We start from the raw sequence: 20,360 nt of genomic DNA, 5'->3' as shown, positions 1-20,360 counted from the left end.
TTTGGTTTTTATCCCTCACTTTTCTCTCAGCACCACTACACTCTAAGACAAGACTGTTCCACAAAACAGAAAAGAACCTCATCCTTCTGACCAGAGTATGAAAAGTGGCTACCGGCAACCAGAAAGTGTGCAGAAAAGCCTGCAAAGTGTAGGAGAATACACATCAGAACAAGTCCTGGGCTCATGCCACAGCTGTGCATGTGCAGAATACACCCGAAGAACCACAGCAGTGACTAAGAACTGGACTAGAGTGTCAGCCTTAAAGTAGCTCTCGAGTGCCACGCAAACGTCACACTCCCAGATTACACCAAAGGCTTTAAAAATGAATTCATGCTGGAACCACTGCCCCCAAAATGAGAAGAATTTGAGTACCAGGTTAACCTCCCACTAAAGTAACAACAAAAACAATATTATATCACGGATTTTAATAAGATACAGTCTCATAATATTCCAGAATGTCCACGATGCAATAAAAAATTACCTGATACACTTAAGAATCTGGCAAATCTGAACAATTTTGAAGGTAAAAAGATGATCAACTGATGGACACTTTGAAATAACTCAGATGTTGGAATTATCAGGCACAGCCTTTAACACAGTTACTATAACCATCTTCCATGAATAAAGGGGGTGAACACACTTAAAATGAAAGAATATACAGAAATTCTCAGGAAAAAACACCCATACATATACCCATATATAAATGGAGATATTCAAACTGAAAAATACATTATCTAAAATAAAAATCTCAAATGTCCATCAACTGATGGATAAAGAAATTGTGGTTTATATACACAATGGAGTACTACATGGCAATGAGAAAGAACGAAATATGGCCCTTTGTAGCAACATGGATGGAACTGGAGAGTGTGATGCTAAGTGAAATAAGCCATACAGAGAAAGACAGATACCATATGTTTTCACTCTTATGTGGATCCTGAAAAACTTAACAGAAACCCATGGGAGAGGGGAAGAAAAAAAAAAATAGGTTAGAGTGGGAGAGAGTCAAAGCATAAGAGACTCTTAAAAACTGAGAACAAACTGAGGGTTGATGTGGGGTGGGAGGGAGGGGAGGGTGGGTGATGGGTATTGAGGAGGGTACCTTTTGGGATGAGCACTGGGTGTTGTATGGAAACCAATTTGACAATAAATTTCATATATTGAAAAAAAAAATAAAAATCTCACTGAATGGGCTAAATAGCAGAATAAATATAACTGGAAAGTCAATTTTAAGGTAATGAATAACAGGTCTAATCTGAAATAAAGAGAAAGTTTATAAATGTGAACAGAGACTCAGGGACCTATGGACAAAAGTTAAAATACACATTACTAGAGTTCCTGAAACAGACCAGAAAGAGATTGATACAGAAAAAATATCTGAAGAAATAAGGACTGAAAAGTATCCAAACCTGATCAAAGCAATGGATTTAAAGATTTGAAAATTTCAGTTAAATAAAACCATGGCCAGACCCATCAAAATCAAACTGCTAAAAGATAAAATCAAATTTCTAAAAATTTTACAGGAGACCATATTTAAAAAACACACTTCATATAGAAAAACAATAACTTGAATGATTGCAGAGTTTGGATCAGAAACTATGAAGTCACAAAACAGCTAAACTACGTATTTAAAGAGAAAGAGCTATCCCCCCAGAAATCCATATCCATTGAAAATATACATCGGGGGGGGGGGGGGCACCTGGATGGCTCAGTTGGTTAAGCATTTGACCTTGGCTTGGGTCATGACCTCACAGGCTGGGGAGTTTGAGCCCTGCATCGGGCCCTGTGCTGACAGCTCAGAGGCTGGAGCCTGCTTTGGATCCTGTGTCTCCCTCTCTGTCTCTGTCCCTTCCCCACTGGCACTCTGTCTCTCTCTCTCTCTCAAGAATAAATACACATTAAAAAAACAAAAAGAAAGAAAGAAAATATACTTTGGGGCACCTGGGGGGCTCAGTCAGTCAAGTGTCCAACTCTTCCTTTTGGCTCAGGTCATGATCTCATGGGTTTGTGAGACAGAGCCCGTCATAGAGAATCCCTGCTTGGGATTCTCTCTTTCCTTCTTTCTCTCTGACCCTCCCCCTCTCGCACACACACCTCTCTCTCTCTCTCTCTCAAAATAAAAAAAATATTAAAAAAAAAAGAAGAGAGAGGCGGTTGGGTGGCTTAGCTGGTTGAGCGTCCAACTCTGGATTTCAGCTCAGGTCATAATTTCACAGTTCGTGGGTTCAAGCCCTGCATCAGGCTCTGTGCTGGCAGTATGGAGCCTGCTTGGGATTCTCATTCTCTCTCTGCCCCTCCCCAGGTCGCTCTTGTCTCTCAAAGTAAGTAAACTTAAAAAAAAAAAGAAAAGAAAATATACTTTAAAAAGTATAAGGCAACTCAAAACACTGTCACACAAAGGAAAATTAAGAGAATTTATTGCCAGAAGACTTGGGACTAAAAGAAATACCTAGAAGTTCTTCCCTGAATTGAAATGATACCAGAGGGAAATCAAACTTAAAGCAAAAAGAATGGTAAATATATGGGTAAATATAATACACTATTTTCTCCGACTAAATTATTTAAAACGTGTTACTGTTGAAAGTAAAACAGCATGTCTGAGAAGATATCATCCTATATAAAATTAATATATATGACAACAATAACCAATAAAAGGAGAGGGAACTGGGAACTGTATGGATGGAAGTGTACAGGTTTAATTGAAGTGGTAAAATGTGAAATTTAAGTGGATCATAAAAAGTTGGTATATATATATAATATAATCTAGATAGCAATCTCAAAAAAACAAATGAAGCAAAGAGATACACTAAAAATGAATACTAAAAATATTCAACTAATCCAAAGAAGGCAGGAAAGGAAAAAGAAACAAAAAACAGAATGGATAAACAAAAGAACTTAAAAATGGAAGCACTAAATTGAATAAATTCAATAATCTCATTAAGTTTAAATTAAAAGACATTAACTGTCAGATTGTACTTTAATTTTTTTAATTAAAAAAAACTTTTTAATGTTTATTTTTATTATTTTTGAAAGAGAGAGAGAGAGACAAAGTGAGAGCAGGGGAGGGGCAGAGAGAGAGGAAGACAGAGAATCTGAAGCAAGCTCCCGGCTCTAAGCTGCCAGCATAGACCCCAATATGGGGCTCAAACTCACAGATCACAAGATCATGACCTGAGTAGAAGTCAGATACTCAACCAACTGAGCCACCCAGGAGCCCCCAGATTGTACTTTTAAAAAGACCTATTCATGCACTGTCTACCAGATTTCCATTTTAACATAAAAATGTACACACGTTAATAAAAATAATGAAAAGAGATTCAGTATATAAACACGATTCAAATGGAAGATGAAGTGTACTATCTGACAAAGTAGATGTCAGAAGAAAATGACCAAGGGAAAAGATGGACATTATGTATTGATAAAAGTGTCAACTCACTAAGAAGAAATAACAGTTTTAAATGGCTAATACAAGAGGTAATACAAACACATTAGTTTGCCATGAGGTGAAACTAATATAACTGATACACAAATGTTCAATTATACAATTATAGTTGAAGACTTCAATTTGAACAACTGATAGAGCAAAGAGAAAATCAGCAAGGATGTAAAAATGCTATGAATCAACAACCAAACTGACATTTATAGACCTCTCCACGCAAAAAGAGTGCACATGTACCATTCACCAAAATATGCCATAAACCTTACCAAATTTAAAATAAACCTTACAAAAGCAAACCTTACCAAATTTAAAAGAATTGATATCATACAAAGCACATTAACTAGACATAATGTAATTTAAATAGAAATTAGTAAGAGAAAGGTATCTGAAAAATCCTCACATATCTGGAATCCAGCATACATGTAAATAACCCACAGGGCAAAGAGGAAGTATTGAGGGAAATTTAAAAATATTTTGAACTGAATGAATATAAAAAGACAACATATGATACTCTGCAGGATGTACAGCTGAAACGGTGCTTGGAGAGATATTTACAGCATTAAATGCTTGTAATAGAAAACATGAAATATTTCAAAATAATAATCTACATGCTTCTACCTTGAAAAATTAAAACAGTAGATTGAACCAATATGAAAGAAGGAAGAAAATAATAGAAATCAATGAAACTGAAGAGATAAACAATTGACCAAATTTAATTAAAACCAGAAGTAGCGATTTTTTAAAAAACAGTAAAATTGATAACCTTTTAGCCAGAGTGAAAGAGGAAAATAAAAAGAAAACACCCAAATTATCTTTTATTTCTACTATTGATAGACATCCATACAACTCCTACAGAGAATAAAGAAACACAACAGGGGTGTCTAGGTGGCTCAGTCAGTTAAACGTCCAATTCCTGACCGGCTCAAGTCATAGCCCTAGGGTCATGAGATCAAGCCCCAAGTTGGACACCACACACTCAGCATGGAGCCTCCTTAGGATTCATTCTCTCTCTTCTCTCTCTCTCTCTCTCTCCCCCACCACTGTCCCTCCCCCAATCATGCTTCTCTCAAAAAACAAAAAAAACACACAACAAACTTTATGGTCATTAAGTTGGCAACTTAGAATAAATCAATCAATTTCTTAAAAGACACAAATTATTAAAACTAAAGGGAAAAAAAATGTTTAATTTGAACAGTCCTAGATCTGTTAAAGTAGTTGACTTTATAGTTTAAGATATTCCAGGGGTAAGGGGTGGCTCAGTTGGTTAAGTGTCTGACTCTTGGTTTTGGCTCAGGTCATGATCTCACACTTCATGGGATCCAGCCCTATGTTGGGCTCTGCACTGACAGCACAGATCCTGCTTGTGATTCTCTCTTTCCCTCTCTCTCTGCCGCTCCCCTGCCACATGGGCGTGCTCTCTTGCACCAAACATTTAAGGAAGAAATAAAAACAATTTTACACAATCTTTTCCAGAAAAGAGAAGGAGAAAAAACATTTCCCAACCAGACAAGCACTAACCTGATACCAAAAACACATATAAAAAAATACATGAAAAGGGGGGCCTGGGTGGTTCAGTCAGTTAAGCATCCGACTTTGGCTCAGGTCATGATCTCATGGTTCGTGGGTTCAAGCCCCACATTGGGCTCTGTGCTGACAGCTCAGAGCCTGGAGCCTGTTTCAGATTCTGTGTCTCCCTCTCTCTCTGCCCCTCCCCCACTCACACTCTGTCTCCCCGTCTCAAAAATAAATATTTAAAAAAATTTTTTAAATACATGAAAATATTACAAGAATGTAAGAATACATATTACCATCTCCCATAAGCACAGAGACAAAAATTCTCAACAACATATTAGCAAACCAAATCTAGCAATATATAAAATGGGTACATCACAAACAAGTGGTATTTAGCAAAGGAATTTAAGGTTGGTTCAACAATCAAAAATACATCAGTGAAACTCACCACGTTAACAAACTAAGTAAGAAAAACCAATGATCAAAAAGAAACAATATTTGACAAAACTCAACATACAGTCATGATAAACCCTTTTGGTAAGCTAGGCATAGAAGAGAAATTCTTTGAGCTGATAAAGAGCATCTACAAAATAACTACAGTTAGCAACATATTTAATGATAAAAGACTGAATGCTCTACACTTCAATGAGAAAAATGAAAAAATTTCCTCTTACCACTCTTATTCATTTCTTATCGTAGTCAGTGCAGTAAGATAAGAAAATGAAATAAAAGGTTTACAGATTAAAAAAGAAAATTTTTAATTCAGACATGTAGAAAATTCCATGCAATCTATAAAAAGTCTCTTAGAACAAATGAGTTAAGTTGCAGGTTACAAGCTAAATATACAGCATCAATTCTATATTTGTATACTGGCAAATGAACTGGAAATCTTAATTTAAGAAAATATTATAGGGGCGCCTGGGTGGCTCAGTCGGTTAAGCGTCCGACTTCGGCTCAGGTCATGATCTCACGGTCCGTGAGTTCGAGCCCCGTGTCGGGCTCTGTGCTGACAGCTCAGAGCCTGGAGCCTGTTTCAGATTCTGTGTCTCCCTCTCTCTCTGACCCTCCACCGTTCATGCTGTGTCTCTCTCTGTCTCAAAAATAAACAAACATTAAAAAAAAAAAAGAAAATATTATAATATGCAACAGCACAAAAAATTAATCACTTAGGTGTAAGTCTGAGTTTCTTTTCAGGATGATGAAAAAGTTTTGGAAATGGATAGTGGTAATGGTTATATAACATAGTAAATATATTTAATACCACTAAATTGTACAATTAAAACATGTTAAAATAGTAAACTTAATCTTTTTAATCACACTAAAGATATCTTTAAAACGATTTTTTTAATGGGCAAAAGGTTTGAACAGAAGTTAAAAAGGACCAAAAATGTGGGGTGCCTGGATGGCTCAGTCGGTTAAGCTTCCGACTTCAGCTCAGGTCATGATCTTGCTATTCATGAGTTCAAGCCCCACGTCAGGCTCTATGCTGACAGCTCAAAGCCTGGAGCCTGCTTTAGATTATGTGTCTCCCTCTCTCCCTCTGCCCCTCCCTACTCACTCTGTCTCTCAAAAATGAATGTTAAAAAAAAAAAAAAGATTTTTTAAAAAAAAGGACCAAAAATGTTATGTAGCAGTGATGATGATACTAATCAAAGAGAAACAACATATATCATTTGATGAGGAGATGACAATTAACTGTTTTGAATATGCTGAATGTGAAATACTATTCTGGTTATGCACTGAAGACTAACAAATCCCATCAAAACAGAGGGTTAGGGATGCCTGGGCAGTGCAGTCTGTTAAGCATCAGACTCTTGATTTCGGCTCAGGTCATGATCTTGTGGTTTGTGAGTTGAAGCCCCGCACTGGGTCCTGCATTCGCTGCAGAGAACCTGCTTGGGGCTCTTTCTCTCTCTCTCTCTCTCTCTCCCCCTCCCTCCCTCCCTCCCTTCCTCTCTTTCTCTCTCTCAAAATAAATAAACATTAAAAAAAGAAAACAGTGGGTTAAAACAGTAACATTAAGTTTATTTTACTGAGGATTCTGGGATTTCACTGGGTTCAGCTATATCAGTCTCAATGAGTCTCGTGTGCCTATAACATGTTAGGACTGGTGTCATCTCAAGAGGTGTCTTCACTCAGATGTCTAATGTCCTGCCCTGGGAGACAAACAGCTGGGAATTCCCTGGGCATCTATGTGTTCTCTTCATATGGTCTCTTCACAAAATCTCCACAAGGTCTCAGGGTAGCCGGACTTTACATGGCATCTGAAAGCTCTCCTAGAGGAGTGTACTATAAAATGCCAACAGAAGCAAATTGGTTTTTCTAACCTCAACTGGGAAGTTACACAACATTTCTTCCAATGGATTCTATTGTGGAGGGGATCACAAAGGCCCACCAAGGTTTAACTGGAGGTAATATCAACCCCTTCTCATGGTGGGAGAGATTTCAAAAATTTTCTGGACCACAAATACCTCTAGCATCTTTAGCAGACAGAGAGTTTGCATTGAGGAAAAATAACAGGACTGGAGATAATAGGTATCACAGTCTACAGAAACCAGGAAAGAATGAAAGGGAAAGATAAAAAAAAAGGGGGGGGGACATCAATATGTACAAAACTGATTAAGATACAGAATGTGATCAGAGACAGAAGAGAGTTTTCCTTAAAAGGAGAAGGTAACAGTTCTAAAAACTGCTAGAAGTCAAACACAATAAGCCACAAGAAGCTAGTTAATTTCCCAACTAGACAGTAAGATTTGAGGAAGTTTTCAGGAAGCAGAATGAGGGCTGAGACAAGATTGTATAGTATTTCTTTTTCACCCTTTATTAAACTACAATTGAGAAATAGAATTGTATATATTTAAGGAGTACAAAGAGATGGTTTGATATACATATACATTACGGAAGGATTAGGTTGTAATGTTTAGATGATTGATGACAAAGTAGGTAAAATGACTCTTGTTATTTTCTGCCAAAACACACATAAAATAGAAACGGGAAGGGGAGGTCATCTTTAAAAAATAAACCCTTGATTTTAATGCAAATACAAGGATGTAACTTCAAATTTCATTGTAAACAATCATCCATCTTTGTTATTCTTATTAAGGAAAAAGAATTAGCAACCTACTGCTTAAAATGTTAAGGCAAATTAGTAACTTTCCAAAGCAGAGAGCACCAGATCCAGATGGGTTCATTGCTGAATTCTACCAAACATTTAAAAAAAAATTGTATCAATTCTCTATAATCCCTTTCAGAGGGTAGAAGAAAAGGAATACATACTTCCAAAATCAGTCTATGAGGCCAGCATCACATCTTCATCAGAGCTCTTGGGTGACCAGGCACATTGTCAGTGAGCAGTAATATTTTGAACTGAATATTCTCTGAGCAGCAGGTCTCATTAATGGGCTTAAAATATGCACTAAACAATGTTGTAAACAGATGTGCTACAATCCAAGCTTTGTTGTTCCATTCATGGAGCACACGTAGAATAGATTTACCGTAATTCTTAAGGGCCCTAGGATTTTATGAATGACCAATGAGCACTGGCTTCAACTTATCAATTTAAAGTCATTAGTTGCATTAGCCCCTAACAAGAGAGTCAGTCTGTCTATTGAAGATTTGAAGTCAGGCATTGACTTCACTCTAGCTGTAAAGGTCCTAGATAGCATCTTCTTCCAATAGAAGGCTGTTTTGTCTACACTGAAAATCTGCTGCTTAGTGTAGCTATTTTCAAGGAGGAACTAGATCTTCTGGAATCACTGACTGCAGCTTCTCCATCAGCACTTACTGTTTCACCTTGCACCTTTATGTTACAGAAACAGCTTTTTTCCTTAAATCTCGTGAAACTACCTCTGCTAGGTTCAAACACTTCTTCTGCAGCTTCCTCACCTCTCTCAGCATTCACAGAATTAAAAATCATTAGAGCTTTGCTCTGCATTAGGCTTTGGCTTAAGGAAATGTTGTGGCTGGTTTGATCTATCCAGACCACTCAAACTTTCTCTGTATCAGCAATAAGGCTCTTTCACTTTCTTATCATTCATGTGTTCAGTGGAGTAGCATTTTTAATTTCCTGCAAGAACTTTTCCTTTGCACTCACACCTTGGCTAACTGGTGGAGGCCCAGCTTTCAGCCTATCTCAGCTTCCGACATGCCTTCCTTACTGAGCTTAATCAGTTCCAACTTCCGATTTAAAGTGAGAGATGTATGACCCTTCCTTTCATTTGAACACGCAGAGGCCACTGTAGGATAATTAACTGTCCTAATTTCAGTATTCTTATGTTCCAGGGAATAGTGAGGCCCAAGGAGAGGGGAAAGAGAAAGACAGGGGGACAGCTGGTCAGTGGAGCAGTCAGAACACACATACTTATCAATTAAGTTCACTGCTTTACACAGGTGTAGTTTGTGGCACCCTAAAATAATTACAGTAGTAACACCAAAGACCACTAGAACAGGGGCGCCCAGCTGGCTCAGTCAGTGAAGCATGCAACTCTTGATCTCAGGGTTGTGAGTTTGAGCCCCACACTGGGTGTAGAAATTCCTTAAAAATATTAAAATCTTTAAAAAAAAAAATCACAACACGTAATAATGAAAAAGTTTGAAATATTGCAAGAATTACCAAAATGTGACACAAAGTCACAAAATGAACAAAAGGTGCTGGGAAAATGGGGCCAACAGACTTGCTCAACATAGAGTTGCAACAAACCTTCAATCTACAAAAATGCAGGATTTGTGACATGCAATGAATCAAAGTGTAGTAAAATGAGGTTTGCCTACAATTTGAAACACAAAAACTAAAAGCTCAAGGGAGAAAACTAAGCATATTTTCAAGAAAAGACAATAATTCTAGGAAGAACAAAATACTATCCAACTATGCTGCTTGGCTTTCCAGTAAATTAACTTGCATAATGATAAAAAAAGTAAACAATGACACCAATTAAGGCAGAAACTGCCAATGGCCCACATCATACCCATTTTGTCTCATTTCATTAAAATAAAGCTTCAATATTGTTTGGGGTAGAAACGGTATGTAAAATACCAAGCCCTGGAGCACCTGGCTGGCTCAGTTGGTAGAGTGTGCTATTCTTGATCTCAGGGTCGAGAGTTCAAGTCCAATGTTGGGTATGGAGCCTACATAAAATTAAAAAAATAAATAAAATAAAAATAACAAATAAAATAAAATAAAATACCCAGCCCTTGCAGACCCAATGAGGACATGTGACTAAATTTTGGCCAATAAGATGTAACTAGAACCTACAGAGTAGAATTTATAAGTAATGTTCTTTAAGTTTGGGGAAGAAAACTGGTATGTCCCCTTTTTTGCTTCTCCATTTTCCCCTACTGTAATCAGAAAGAGTTGGGTTCCTAGAAAAAGAACAGACAGAGCTTTCTTAACATAAGAGAAGTCAATTTGGGTCCCAACCATCTTGTGAAAGAATGTAAGAGCAGGCAGCCACTATCAGGCCAGGATATAACCTAATCATATCAGGGACAATAAATCAGTAGCAAAACTCCCAGTACTGATTCAAAAGTTAAGATTCACCTGATGCACATCCTTGAGTTCTCTGTGCAGGATCTAAACCTCTCTGAGCATTTAGACATGGACCAACTGCCAACCTTCGTGACTGTGACCTAGACTCAGTCACCCTCAGATGACTTCTGCCCCAATTCCATGCTGTATTCCCCACTGAGCAAAGCCCCTTCATGAATATGTGTGCACCGTTAGCTTAAAACTTCCCCAATACTGTGGTTCAGGAGACACTGCTTTGGGAACGATCCCCAGTGTTCTCCTTTACTTGTTGCAAGTAAAACCCTTCCTTTTCCTATTCTTTGGCTTGGTTGTGTCTTTTGGCTCAACAACCACCAAGAGACGAACTCCATTTTGGGTAACACCACCACCTGCCTGAAAGCTGACAAGCACGTTAGAATTCTGAAAGCTTTCTTGGATCGTGAAATGATCTTATGTACACAGCCATGCACCCAGGGAAGTGAAGGACAAACAGGAAACCTGACTCCTTGATAACTGTGAAGCTGCCATCCCATTATTGGACTGTCAATCGCTAGAATTCTTTTGATAGAAAAATTAACGTTAGCTCATTTTAGTTACTGTTATTTCCAGTTTCTTTTACTAGAAGCCAAATGTAATTCTGATAGAAGATCAAAAGATACAACAGTAAAGGGACAGATAGATAAACATATTTAACTAAAAATTATGACAGAAGAATTTTAGGAGGAGTGAGGATATAAAATAGACTAAAAATATTAAATCCTCATCTTGTATAATAGGAAGTCAAAATAAAAAATGTCCAGAATAAAAAACATAAACCAGCACAGAAAAATGGAAATAAATGCCTAAAATATATCTCCAAAGGTATTTCAAAACTAGTACTAAAAGAGTGGGAGTGGCCTCCAGTCCCCCAAGCAGCACAGCACAGCCAGCTTCTTGGCCATGGCCAATCAGGAGCACATGGTCATTGCCATCAAGCTGCATGGTGTGTAGCACACCCTGGTGGGCAAGATCACCAAGCACTTTGAGCAGAAGGGATTCCATGTTGTGGCCAAAAGGCTCCCTCCTACAGGCCTCTGAGGAACTGCTAAAGCAGCACCACATTGACATAAAGGCCCACCCATTCTTCCCAGGGCTGGTAAAGTACCTGAGCTCTGGGCCCACTGTGGCCATGGTTTGGGAGGGTCTGATTGTGGTGAAGACGGGGTGAGTGATGTTTGGGGAGACCAAACCAGCAGACTGTAAGCCAGGCACCACTCATGAGGACTTCTGTATTCAAGTTGGCAGGAACAGCATTCATGGCAACGATTCAGTAAACAGTGCAGAGAAAGAAATCAGCCTATGGTTTAAACCTAAAGAATTGGTTGACTACAAGCCTTGTGCTTTTGACTGAAACTAGGAATGAAAGGTAGACAAAGCATCAGTCCCCTTTGGTGCCACCTGATGTGTCCCTGGACACAGCTCTTCATTCCACTGGCTTGGAAATAACAGAATCAATCTTCCTCTTCTAACACATATTCACCAATAAAGCCTTTGGAAAGTGGGTCAATAAATAAATAAATAAGTGGGAGCATTTCATTAAGCTTTCATTATATGCTTTGTCTTGTTGGGCTTTGAAAAAATATTTAAAAGTGTATGTTACTACTTAGATAGAAATTAATAACCAGGGCATCTGGGTGGCTCAGTAGATTAAGTGTCTGACTCTTGATTTTGGCTCAGCTCATGATCTCGATGGGTTCGAACCTGGCATCAGGCTCTGCACTGACAGTGCAGAATAATTTAATCAGCTACTACAAAAATGTAGCACTACCATGAAGAAATGACCTTTTCCAAACAAAAGTCTGGTCTTTGCCCTTCACTAATGGGAGATGATCTCTAGACCCTTGGAATGTCCTGGGCTTGGCAGGTGTTTTGGTCCCGTCAAGACCTCCTGCCTGGGGGTCTTGGTTACCTGACAGTCTAACAATATGATTTATGATGGGGAACATCAGTTCTGACTTCTACAGGAACGGAAAACTAAGGGTATTAGCCTGACCAGTAGGAAAGGCTAGAGATTAGGTCAGTTATGCAGGGAGTATGTGATCAAGTCCCAGTAAAAATACAAAAGGCTTGGAGGAGACTCCCTCGTTGGAAATAGTTTGTGTGTTGGAATAGTTTGTGAGACTTCCTCGTTGGAAATAGTTTCTCCATGAGGAGAAGAGGACTTGGAAGTTCTTTCTCAGTTTTAACTCCTTCTGGCATCTACCTTGGCTGATTAAAATTTTTTTCTCATGTTTATTTATATTTGAGAGAGAGTGTGTGTGAACGGGGGACGGACAGAGAGAGCGACAAGAGACAAAATCTGAAGCAGGCTCCAGGCTCTGAGCAGGGCTTCAACATGGCTTGAACCCACATCATGACCTGAGCTGAAGTCAGATGCTTAACCAACTGAGCCACTCAGGTACCCCAGCTTGGTTGATTTTAATCTGTATACTTTCCCTGTAATAAACTGTAACCATGAGAATGACAACTTTTAATGAGTTCTATGAGCCCTTTTTTTTTAAAATTTATTTATTTATTTATTTTGAGAGAGAGAGAGAGAGCAAGCAGGGGAGGGGCAGAAAGAGAGAGGGAGAGACAGAATTCCAAGCAGTCTCCACACTGTCAGCACAAGAGCTTTATGTGGGGCTCGAACCCACAGACCGTGAGATCATGACCTGAGCCAAAATCAAGAGTCAGATGCTTAACTAACTGAGCCACCCAGGCGCCCCAGTTCTGTGAGCCCTTCTAACCAATTATTGAAACTCAGGGTCGTTTCAGAAATCTCCCAAACTTGCAACTGGTGTCAGAAGTGAGGGCAGTCTCGTGGACACTGTACCCGCTAACTTTTCACTTTGGCTAACTATGGGTAACTAAAGAGGAAAGAGGGAAAAGAAGATAAAGAACAAGAAGGGATGTTGTATTTCAAAAGCACCTTAACAGAATCCTTATTGGCTGCTTTATATACATTCATTTAATCCTGACAACCCTAATAGATGATATCATTTCCACCTTATATATAAAAGGAAATTATATATAAAGATCAAGCAAACAGGACAATGCCACAGAGCAAATACTTACTAGGTCCAGGTTACAAATCTAGTCTTTTGAATTCTAAGGTCCATGCACTTCTCATCATACTATGCTACCTTCCTACATCACAATACTTCCTTTATTAACCATTCATGAGTGCTTAGTCTTAATTGTGACATCACTATATGCTTAAATAATCTGTGTGGGATAGTCCAAAAGCTGCAATCCAGGACCAGATCTATGTAGTTCTTTGTAGAACTAGCCCAGTCCCATTCAAGTTATTCTTTTTTTTTTTTAATGTTTATTCATTTTTGAGAGAGAGAGAGAGACAGAGTGCAAGCAGGGGAGGGGCAGAGAGAGAGGGAGACACAGAATCCAAAGCAGGCTCCAGGCTCTGAGCTGTCAACACAGAGCCTGATGCGGGGCTTGAACTCATGAACTACGAGATCATGACCTCAGCCAAAGGTGGACACTTAACCGACTGAGCCAACCAGGTGCCCCCATTCAAGTTACTCTTGATAAGGAAAAATGAAACTCACTTCACAGTAATTCAAAGTTAAGTGATATCAAAAAATACGCAGTGAATCCAATGCTGTAAATTAATCTAGTACTAAACTTAAGTGCCTATTCACCTCCAGATTTCCTTAACATGGGGGAAAAAATTAAATAACTACAAAGGAAACAGCAGAAATAATCACTGAAGCTTATTACAAACAAATCAAAGGAAGCATCAAAAAGAAGTGTGTGCACATTCTGAAAAATTTTTGTCATAACAGTATTACTGATTCATCACATATCACAGCTGCTGCTTTTCTTTGTGGACACTAAATAGTTACATTTAAAAATTATGTGTACAACTCAAAAGGTAAATGAAAAAAGTCATAAAACCAGTTACCAGGAAAAGTATTTAAGAGGAAGACATATTACTATACTGAATTCATAAGCACTAGAAAAAAGAGTTTCAAGAGAAGTAAAGATTTCTGAAAGTGAGTAATTTGCTATATGTTTACATGTAATGCATACATATATGCAAGTCCAGAGTTGTTTTATTTTTAACTTTTGGAAGCAAAATTATTTTAAAGTCTCATTTTTGAAAAGAATGTTAAGTAAGGACAAAGACTCAAATAAGACTATATGGATGCTACCTTTACTATATAACCAAATTTCGAATATATAGATAATAAACTACCTAATTTTGAGTTAGTAATAACACTCTGAATGGATACAAAGAACAAAGTAAGTTCTTTTCTATAATACTGTGATCAACAGAGTCAATCCACCAACACCAACCAACACCAACCTCTGGGCAGAGGATCATACTGGGTGGGCACCAAAGATTCCTCCTGGGGATTCTTGGTTCTATAAGGGGACTTAGAACAAAGAATCGCCCAGGGGAAGGGATAGGGAGTGCTGCATCAGAGAAAGAGTCATGTAGCTTACCTACATGGTAACATCCACATCTCTTTCTACAGTCACCGACACCATTCCAATGAATATTGAAAGCATGTTTGTAAGTTCTAGCAGAGAAACAGAGCTATGACATATATCCTTTCTCAAAGAACAGGCCACATGTAGCTGAGAAGGGCATGTTATTCAATTTCAGGAAAGACATACAAAGAGCAAAAGAGAGAAAGCATACCCCAAGATAACTACCTAGTTTCATCAAATTAATCATGGTAACCTGTGGCATAGACAGACAGCCCTTATATTCAGTAGAATACAAAAAAAATAGTATGATAGGAAAAACATTTAAATGATTATTCCCTCAAAGAATATGAAATAAGGTCATATAACAGCGTGTTACCAGGTCTGTATTCCACATACACTATAAGTATAGTAGTTAAGAGATGATCAGTGTGGGCTAAAATATTTAAGAATTGTTTTGGAGATACTGGATATATAAACAACAAATATAAAATTGTTAATTAAGTATTAAGAATTGGCCAGCCAAAGTTTTTCTGATAATAGGTGAGCCCAGACCAAGTAGGATTAAGGGGTATCTCAAATGTGGCAGATGACTTCTGAGATGAAATCTTCTAAACTAACAAACCCAGGGTGTCTGGCTGGCACAGTTGGAGGAGTGTGCAAGTCTTGATCTCAGGGTCATGAGTTCAAGCCCCACATGGGGTGTAGAGATTACTTAAATAAATCTTAATAAAATAACCAACCCAATGGCCCAGCTGCCTAGGGCTTCATCTTTGGAAAAGGGCCATTTTATCCCCTTCACCAGATCAATATATCACACTAATTTGATTTTATAGGATGCATACATTCACCATTATTAACTGAGATCTGAGTCCTTCTACTTGGCTAAACTGAATAATGGAACAAAGAACACAGCCAGCAACATGTTAAATATTTCAAATCAAAGTCCACTACTATACAATGAGATATATTTTCACATTTTAAAACAATCAGGATTTTCAGTTCTTGTCATAATGGAGTAGCTAATGTTAGAATACCCTCCTGCTATAAACATCTGTAAACGTTGGACCAAATATACAAAAAACCAAAAGAAAAAAAAATCCTATTTTCAACCCTTAGGCAATAACCAACACAACACCATGATCCTTGATAGAAGAGAACTAGATGAATCAAACCCCATATTCACACTCAAATCTCTCCCTTAAGGGCATTTTCAAAATCATGGTGTAGAGAAACAGAGCCCAAGCAGTGTGGCAGTCTTGCTGGGACGAGAAAACTACAATTAATGTCTGGGAATGCTAAGGTAGCTGGATTTGGGGGGCAGGTTATTAGAAGGGAAAGAACCAAGAAGAAAAACTTACAAAAATCTATATAAAAAATCCTCTCTGGTTCTCATCTGCCTCCTAGGCTGTGCACACACAGGGTTAGACTCCTAGAAGCCTAAGACAGAACGGCAGTTGGGGAGGCTGTTAGCTAAACAAAGATTTCAGAGCTTGCACAGTTCTGAATAAATTAAGTTCCGGCTCAGTCAGAGGAGACAGATCTTGATGAATACCCAAGGCATTTAGGTAAGACCCTGGATAATCCATGCCCTAGGAATAAAAACAAAGTTAAAATAGACTTACCTTAACAAAGCTTAAAACTAAGCCCCACAGGATCAAAGTGACCCGCTGGCAATTTAACTGCCTGCCAGAATAAAATAAAATTTTATTTAGAGGAAGATAACAATCCAGAGCTTTTACAAGAAGGGTCAGCAAACCTTTCCTGTAAAGAGCCAGAAAGTAAGTATTTTTAGGTTTTGAGGGTCATGGTCTCCACTGCACATTGTCTTAACAACAACAACAACAACAACAACAACAACAACAACATCTTTTAAAAAGTAAAAACCATTCTTAGCTCATGGACCAAACAGTAATAACCACCAGGCTTGCATTTGGCCCCTGGGCCAACTTGCTTTCCACTATTCCATATTACACTTAAAATAGCCATCACACAATGCAAAATTAGTGGGTATGTGAAGCAGGAAAAGTGTTTGATAATCAAGACACAAGACATATATTAGTCTTATGTAAGAGCTTCAAAATAACTATGACAACGTATCAAAGCCAATTAAGATAGAATACAGAAAACAGATTAAAATATATATTTCAACAGAGAATTAGAATCTATGAAAATGATCACATAGATAATCTAGAACTACAAAACAAGTGAAACAGAGGAATTCCTTGACTAGGTTTAATAGCAGAGTAAGCACTGGGAAAAAAGAAAAACAATCAGCACATGCAAAGACAGATTAAAAGCTATTTAAAGGACAGAAAAAAAATCATAAACTAGAATGGGATACAATCAAACTAATATATATGTTAACTGGAATACAGGAAAGAAAAGAAAATGAGTCAGAAGCAATATTTGAATCAGTAAAGGTTAAGAAGTTTTCAAATGTTGTAAGATACCAACCTACAGATTCAAGAAGGTCAATGAATACCAAGCAGGTTAAAACACATACATACAAAACCATATACAGCCATGTTATTGACAGGTGACTAAAAATCAAAGAGACAGAAAATTCTTAAAAACAGGAGGAAAAGGACCTCTCTCTTGCCCTTCAGGAAAACAACAGTAAGACTGAAAGATGACTTCTCAAGAGAAACTATGAAGACCAGTGAAGTGGCATCTTTAAATCAGTGAAGGAGAAAACTATCAACACAGAATTCTATACTCTGCAAAAATATTCCCCAGAACATGAGAAATAACTAAAGACATTTTCAGACAGAAAGTTGAAAGAATCTATCATCAAGAGACCTTATTTAAAAAAAAAATAAAACTGGGGCGCCTGGGTGGCTCAGTCGGTTAAGCGTCCGACTTCGGCTCAGGTCATGATCTCATGACTCATGGGTTCGAGCCCCACATCGGGCTTTGTGCTGACGGCTCAGAGCTTGGAGCCTGCTTTGGATTCTGTGTCTCCCTCTCTCTCTGCGCCTCCCCCACTTGTGCTCTGTCTCTGTCTGTCTCTCAAAAATAAATGTTAAAAAAAATTTTTTTTTAAATAATGAAAGAAATTCTTTAGGATGAAAGGAGATGATTCTAGATGGAAGCATAGATATATATAAGAAATGAATAGCTGTAGAAACTATAGATATAAAGGTAAATAGAATAGTAAAATAGTAAATATAAAGGTAAACATAAAGGTAAATGATTGTTTAAAGCAATAATAACAATGTCTTATATAGTTTATAACAACATGAGGGGGATATTAAAATACTTAACAATAGCAAAAAAGTAGGAGGCAGGTAAATGGACTTAAACTGCTTTAAGGATTTTGCATTGGGGGAGGACAACAGTAAATGTATTAAAAGGAGACTTTTATAAGTAAAGACACATTTTGTAATTTCTTTTAATTTTTTTAATGTTTTGTTTATTATTTATTTTTGAGATAGGGAGACAGAGCATGAGTGCGGGAGGGACAGAAAGTGAGGGAGACACAGAATCTGAAGCAGGCTTCAGGCTCCAAGCTGTCAGCACAGAGCCTGACGCAGGGCTTAAACTCATGAACTGCGAGATCAGGACCTGAGCCAAAGTCAGACATTCAACCGACTGAACTACCCAGGCACTCCCACATTTTGTAATTTCTAAAGTAATCACTAAAAGTCTGATATTAAAGGATTAGCCCAGGGATGACTGGGTGGCTCAGTCGGTTGAGCATCCAACTTCAGTTCCTATCATGATCTCACGGTTCACAAATTCAAGCCCTGCATCAGGCTCTGTGCTAATAGTGCAGAGCCTGCGTGGGATTCTCTCTATCTCTTCTCTCTCTGCCCTTCTCCCACTCATGCTTTTTCTCTCTCTCTCTCAAGATATGTAAATCAACTTAAAAAAAAAGATTAATCAAAAAAGCTAATAGAGGAAATATAATAAAATAAGAAAGAGGGCACAAGAGAATCTTTTTTTGGTGAGGGAAATAATCAATGACTTAATCTTGTGGTGGTTCCACAGATGTATACATATGCAAACACTCTTGAGTTGCTTAATGGAGATTTATGCACTATACAACACATATCATGAGTAATAAATTTTAAAAACCTATATATAACATCCAGGGAAGAGAGACTGAGCTGCAGTATCTTTCTAAATAAAATTCAACATATTTCTCAAAAATTTAATGGCTTACAGTTATTTTCACCATTATTTTTTTCTATAATATATACTGGGCACTCAATAATTACTGTCATTAAATAGATATACAAACAACCCACAATTTTATTTAATTTACCGTACAACTGCCAAAATAATAAATACCTAATTCCCAAAACTGTAAACTTAGCAATTATTTCCTCTTTACTTTTTAAGAATAAACTAGCATATTTGCAATTTCTGTATATATGTATTTATAATTAATATTGCCAGTAAACACACTGGGTTTTGGAAACAGTACATGGACACAGTACATAGATGAAAATATTATATATGCATACAAAGCAATAAGCAGATTGTTATTTTGTGGAATTTTAATAATAAAATTCTTCCAAGGAAACATATCTGGTACTACAGAATAGACAAATGGATCATAATCAATAGAAGAAATCAACCTTTCTAAATGTGTAACATAAGTCAGACACATAAATAAGCACTTCACAAATATTCTCATTTTATTCTGAGCATCCCATGCAAGGCAAATATTATTCTCTCTTAACAAATGAAGAATCTAAAACACAAAAAGGTAGGAGCAACTTATGTATACTCACAAAGCTAGTAAGTCTTCAAACTAAAGACTTACAAATTCATCACTGGGTAACTGTCCAGGAAGTAAACATCATTATCAGTAAAAATTTATGCATGACAAATGTGATACAAGACCTAAGAAGTATACATACCTCATGAAACATAACAGGATTAAAGAAAAAAACAAGAAATATGATACCTTAACTGCACATAGCTATACATCTGATCGATACAGTTTTCTAGTGCTCAATATGATACAGTTTAGGAAAAAACATTGTGAAATGAAGCAAAGCTTTAAACATGTATGACATACTACAATGTTTAAATTTCAGACTATGTGGTAATTGGGAAATTATCACATCTTTTTGCACTAAAGGTGACAAGTTCCATTTTAACATGTGATTTTACTAGAAAAAAAAATTGTTAAATAGTAAATTCTCCTCCAGGGTGGACATTGTTGAAAATCAATCTGAGAGGTGTGAAGGTTAAGGCAGACTGGACACGAATGTTTGCTTAAGACACACTAAAATAACAGAAAAGGCAGTAATCAAAATGAGTGTGAATAAGTAACAGTCCCCTCCATGACCATCTCTCACCCCCACCCTCTTCCCATTGCCAATTACTATAAGAACCAAAGATTCTGGACTCAGGGACATTGGGGACAGCTGTTGATTCATCTTTACTGGATTGAAAACAGGGAAATCTACGTAAGTG

General features: G+C 37.5%; 1 protein-coding gene and 1 pseudogene across 7 annotated transcripts in view; one reads left to right on the top strand and one right to left on the bottom strand.

The window, feature by feature from the left end:
- PTPN4 (protein tyrosine phosphatase non-receptor type 4) overlaps positions 1 to 20,360 on the bottom strand; it is a 227,215-nt gene that overhangs the window by 156,768 nt on the left and 50,087 nt on the right. The window lies entirely within an intron of this gene.
- Positions 11,394 to 11,877, top strand: LOC128779019 (nucleoside diphosphate kinase B-like; annotated as a pseudogene).

This window comes from Panthera pardus, unplaced genomic scaffold (genome assembly GCF_024362965.1).
Source record: "Panthera pardus isolate Hobbes unplaced genomic scaffold, ASM2436296v1 HiC_scaffold_10, whole genome shotgun sequence".
Classification (NCBI taxonomy): domain Eukaryota; kingdom Metazoa; phylum Chordata; class Mammalia; order Carnivora; family Felidae; genus Panthera; species Panthera pardus.
The sequence above is the reverse complement of the archived record's forward strand: the minus strand, read 5'-3'. Positions and strand labels throughout refer to the sequence as shown.